This window comes from Magallana gigas, chromosome 4, assembly GCF_963853765.1.
Source record: "Magallana gigas chromosome 4, xbMagGiga1.1, whole genome shotgun sequence".
In the NCBI taxonomy this organism is placed as follows: Eukaryota; Metazoa; Mollusca; class Bivalvia; order Ostreida; family Ostreidae; genus Magallana; species Magallana gigas.
In genome coordinates this window covers 10,772,681-10,778,456 of record NC_088856.1, presented here as the reverse complement: position 1 = coordinate 10,778,456, position 5,776 = coordinate 10,772,681, and the positions used below count along the sequence as shown (strand labels likewise).

The 5,776-nt window shown below is 35.0% G+C and overlaps 1 non-coding gene across 1 annotated transcript; it reads left to right on the top strand.

Moving 5' to 3' along the window:
- Positions 1-412: 412 nt before the first annotated feature.
- Positions 413-4,282, top strand: LOC105330536 (uncharacterized). The gene is made up of 3 exons (XR_010712780.1): positions 413-426; positions 935-1,060; positions 4,150-4,282. It is a non-coding gene; the product is annotated as an uncharacterized protein (transcript).
- Positions 4,283-5,776: the final 1,494 nt, after the last annotated feature.

Sequence of the window (5,776 nt, the reverse complement as noted above, 5' to 3'; positions counted from 1 at the left end):
AAATACAAATGTACAAATAAATGGGAAATGTTTGCTTCACTCAGCTCTATGCAATGAGTAAGGAATAATAATAGGCAGAGCATTATACAGATTCTATTATATTGCAATGTCCTAAATGATGACAATTTCAGGATTTCCGATCAAAAATTTACATCTTTCTTAAATCTGCGCACGACCTAAAAATTCACGCGCGCTTGCAACATAAATGGACATGTATATATAAAGTTTGATTACTGTAAAGCAATTAATCGGATGATCACTACAGGAAAAGATCAGCTCACACAGGTAAATATATATCCAATATTGTCAACAGATCTTATCAGCAACAAATTTGTTATTGTTTTACGGTGCATGTTTGTGATGTATGAATTTCTGTTTTTTCTTTCAGTCCCTTCAAAATGTCCGATCATTGTACCTGCGCCCAGAGTAAGTACATTATGATATATATACGTATAAATGCGCAACCTTCAACTGACGTGGTTAAATAAAAAAAAAGCATCGTGCATTGGAAAGGAGAAAGTACTTACATAATTCTAATTAAGTCCTTTCTTTATAAAGGATTACATTTGATCTTATGTAACATGAATATGGTATAATATTATCAGAGAGAGAGAGAGAGAGAGAGAGAGAGAGAGAGAGAGTTGTGTGCCTCCCTATATACATGTATTGCTTATAACAATCTAATTTTTTTATTTTAGTATCTTATGACTAAAACATTGTATTTTTGTTACTTTAAAAATTTTTGTACAGACTTTTCACATTTCGTTTTTCGATTTATCCATTTTGATACACACAAAACGATCTATTGAGAGCGGATCAAAGATCTAATGCTAGTTAGATTGTTAGTGAATTATCAACTAGTTTGACGATGTTTTGATACCATCTTCAGCTAAAAGTTTTCGCTCTCTCATCCTACACAAACCTTCTTTTTCAGCGGGAAAATGCGTGTGTTGTGACACGTGCCCGCCGGACGGGAACTGTAGCTGTGGAGACAAGTGTAAATGCGCCAAAGCATCGTGTAACTGTACATGTAAAGGCAAAGTCAAGTGCTGCTGTACTAGTAAGTAAACGGACATTATAATAGAAATCCATATATATACTGATTGTAAAATACGCTTAATTCATGTGCCAAACATTCGTACTGTTAGGTAATCAGTTGATCGATCAATCGATTCATTGATTGGCTATTCGCTTATTTGGTGCACCGTTACTAAATAAGGAATGTATAAGTTTCACAAAAGTTTTCACCACAAAAACCTACATGTATGAGCTGTCCCGAATTCCTTATAGTATCACAATTATATGGTTGAAGGTCCTATAAAATCCACAGGGTCCAAATTTCGACGGTGTTCTTATTTTTTTTTGCTTACATCTCGTTCGTTCTTCTAGGAACATGAATATATTTTATGCATATGATACTATGGTAGACAAACAATCAACTGGCTGAGTATTTATTAAAATGCAGGTTTAACGAGTAAGAAATTAATTTTTGAAGTTTTCCTAACGAAAAAGAGTAAATTTTGTTAACCCACCTGTACTCCAAATTTAAATCATCGTACTACAAAAATAAAAACGATATGACGAACCCTATGATGTATCATTTGCAAAGACTGGAGACTCATTAATGTTAAACAAGTAAGGTTGTGAAGATAAATTTATCTGACTAGGCAAATATTGTAAAATCGCCGAATTTAGGACTTGGTAATGGCGGCACCTGTTATTTTGTTGATGTATATACTCTGTGAATGGAAGTAACGAAATGTGCAAAGGTTAATCAGCTTATGTACAAAAAACAAGCTATGATCGATATTCATGATAAACATATCGGATTTCAAAACTATTGCTCATTCCATTTGTAAAGAAGACCTTATAGACTAAGACTGTCGAAATATGGGCACACAATGATACTTGGACACGGGCCTTTGAAACACATAATCATGTCATTTTGGATCCCTTTACTTGGATGGATGTGAAGCTTATAAATTACTCTCCGTGGAATCAATCCATGAATTAATTTGGTTTAATTCTTTTAAATGCCGAAAATTGACACAATTGGCAACTTTAATATTATCCATATTTTCTACGGAGCTTTGAAGTTTCTACATAAAATAGCTTGTTATAATATATACGCACATTTTTTCTTCAGAAGAAAAATGCTGTTGCGGAAAGGGGTGCCACGGACCGGAAACCTGTAAATGTCCCGCCGACTGCTGCTGTAAGAAGGAGCATGACGCATGCTCAAAGGCGGGGCACTGAACGGAAGCTGCGCAGAAATTATCTCTTATTCGCTTCAGTATATACTGTATACCTGAGACATGGAAATGAAATAAATTGATATTTTCGCAAACGTATATTTATTATATGCAATGTATATTAATTATTTATGTGTAACTGCTGTATCTCATGTATATTTATGGAATAAACTGAACGAAAAGCTATTTTATATTTTACTGATGAATGATTTAAAACGTTGATTTATATATTCTGGATGATTCAGTTACTTTGCCTTTGCATGACGCCTGTCCATTAATTTTTAAACGAGATCATGAAAAAGAGCAACATTTTGTTGAGTAAAATTGTAGACATTTCGGGTAACCATGCCATATGCCATGTATATTTGATCCAACTTTATACAATAATTTAATACACAGTGGAGTATTAATTCACACTAAGACTGTTTCTCTTCATTCAACCGTGAACGGTGACTTAAATCAAACCAGCAATTGATTGAATGAATGAGAGAAGAGACGTCATATTGTTCCTAACCTACAATGCCACCTCTCTCTCTCTCTCTCTCTCTCTCTCTCTCTCTCTCTCCACACACACACATACACCGGAATATGCATGATTCTATCCTTTTCATCTGTTAAACATTTCTTCTTTTGGAAGTTTCTACAACACGTATCTATAGAACCACATGTAACCAATGTCTACAAGCGTTACGTCAGGGCCATTTTTGACGTTTTTGGTGAAGAGGTGTAGATCCGGCTGACCGATTTACACATTGTCTTCATGAGGGTATGAATCTCCCACTTCCGCCATATACATCTGCGGTCGGTGTTAACAGCAATTGAAATCGTGTTCTGATAAATAACACATATCTAAAACAAATATACTAGTACATGTATATCATTGTGACTATCACATGTAAGTGCACAATTCATCGTCCCAATTTAAAACACAATATATGTATTATACAGAGGTGTTGGGATACTTTTTTCATCAATTTTCAGCTTAATGACTATTTTTGTGGTCATAGCTATTACATTAATGTGGAAAACGAACGACAACTGTACCAATGGGTGAATTATGCATATACCATGTTATTTTCGGCGGCTACAGGGACATTCCTATACATATATTTACATGTATATATTAACTTAAACAGTTAATACAAATCTGCAGAACATGCAGAAGAAATTTCTTTTTAAAACAACTGACGACCACGGAGCACTGGCGATAAGTTGGATTAATCTGATTAAAAATATTAAAATATACAAAGTGGTCCAAATGCCACGTAAATCGGCCGAAAAACAATGCAAAACGGTTGTCAAGTCAACTACATATATATTTGGGGTTTTAAAGCATTGCCATACTATTTTTTTTTCAAATAAGCAATGGCTAAATACATGCGCGGATTCAGAATATATTTTCGGGTGGGGGGGGGGGGGGTCCAAGGGTTGAGTAAATTTCATAAAAGTTTTCGCAACAAAACCTTAAGAGCGGTCCCAAATTATTTTATCGTATCACAATTATACTCGGACACGGGCCTTTGCACCGCATAACACGCAATTTTAACCCTTTACTAAAAAGAGATTGGATGGATATGAAGCTTATTAACTTCTCTCTGTGGAATTAATCGAAAACATGATTTGGCCTAACTTTTTTTAGTACCGAAAATTAACACTCGGACTCGGACACGGGCCTTTGCATCGCATAATCATGTCATTTTGGATCCCTTTACTTGGATGGATATGAAGCTTATAAATTACTCTCTGTGGAATCAGTCCATAAATTAATTTGGCTTAATATTTTTAAATGCCGAAAATTGACACAATTGGCAACTTTTTTATATCCATATTTTCTATGGATCTTTGAAGTTTCTACAAAAAATGCTTGTTATAATATTTCCGCACATTTTTTCTTCAGAAGAAAAATGCTGCTGCGGAAAGGGGTGCCACGGACCGGAAACCTGTGAATGTCCCGCCGACTGCTGCTGTAAGATGGAGCATGACGCATGCTCAAAGGTGGGGCACTGAACGGAAGCTGCGCAGATATTACCTATTATTTGCTTCAGTATATAATTAGTGTATACTTGTAGACAAGGACATAAAATTGAAACACTGGATATTTTCGCAATCGTATATTTATTAAATGCAATGTATATCAATAATCTATGTGTACTTGTTGTATATCATGTATATTATTTGAATAAACTGAACGGAAATTAGTTTTACTTACGAAAGATCCAAAACGTTGATTTAATTTATCAATTCTGTGTGCTTCAGTTACTCTACTTTGCATGACGCTTTTCCATTAAAAACGAAATCATGAAAAAAAAAACCCACTATTTTATTTAGTAAGTTTGTAGACTTTTCGGGGAACCATGCCATATGTTATGAATATTTTAACTTTACTTTATACAATACAGTGTATAATATAGTAATATCCACAATCCCGGAATGTTAATTTACACCAAGACTGTTTCTCTTCATTCGACGGTAACTTAAATCAAACCAGCAATTGAAAGAATGAGAGAAGAGACGTATTGTTCCCGATCTACAATACCATCTGACCTTTGTTTTCTACTTATATAGGTCAAGACACGGTCTATTCTTTTCATCTGGTTCACATTTCTTCTTTTCGAAGTTTCTACAATACGTATCCATAGAGCTAACACATTTATACATTTATTACGTCAACCATTTTTGGTGAAGATTCGCTAAACGATTTGCACATTGTCTTTATGACGGTATGAATCTCCCACTTCCACCATATACATCTGCGGACGGTGTTTACAGCAATGAAAGTCTTGTTCTGATAAATAACATATCTTAAACAAATATACTGGTATGCAATTGAATCATCACATGTAAGTACACACTTAATTCACCGTCCCTATTTACAACACAAAATATATTATACAGAGGGGTTCTGAGACATTTTTCACCAATTTTCATCTTAATGACTATTTTTGTGGTCAAATATGTTACATTAACGTAGAAAACGAACGACAACTGTAGTTATTAATTTTTAAAGCATTGAATTTTTATTTTTGGATGTCGTTGGTCCTATAACGCACCAGTCGGTGCAGACAAATTGAATACTCGCACAAGCATGTGACAGTGAATCTGAAAAAAAGGGGGATGGCAATAATATAAGGGAGGGCGACGGCAAAATCTTGAATCAGAGGATGCTAGCCATAGAAAGGAGATGAAAATGGTACGTAAGGATGGGGGAACGCCAGTGTAGAGTCCCAACCACGGGTCTTGCTGTTTTCTTTAATGTTGTTTGTGTCCCATTCAAGGGTCTTGCTATCTTCTTTAGTGCTTTTGACCTATCCACGGGATTTGCTCTCTTATTTAGTTTTTGTGTCCCATTCAAGGATCTTGCTATCTTTCTTTAGTGTTTTTTACCCATCCAGGGGTCTTGCTATCTTCTTTAGTGTTTGTATCCCATTCAATAGTTTTGCTAACTTTAGTGTTTGTATCCCATTCACGGGGTTTGTTCTCTTTTATACCCGCACTTTCTAAAGAAAGTTCGGGTATATTGTTAC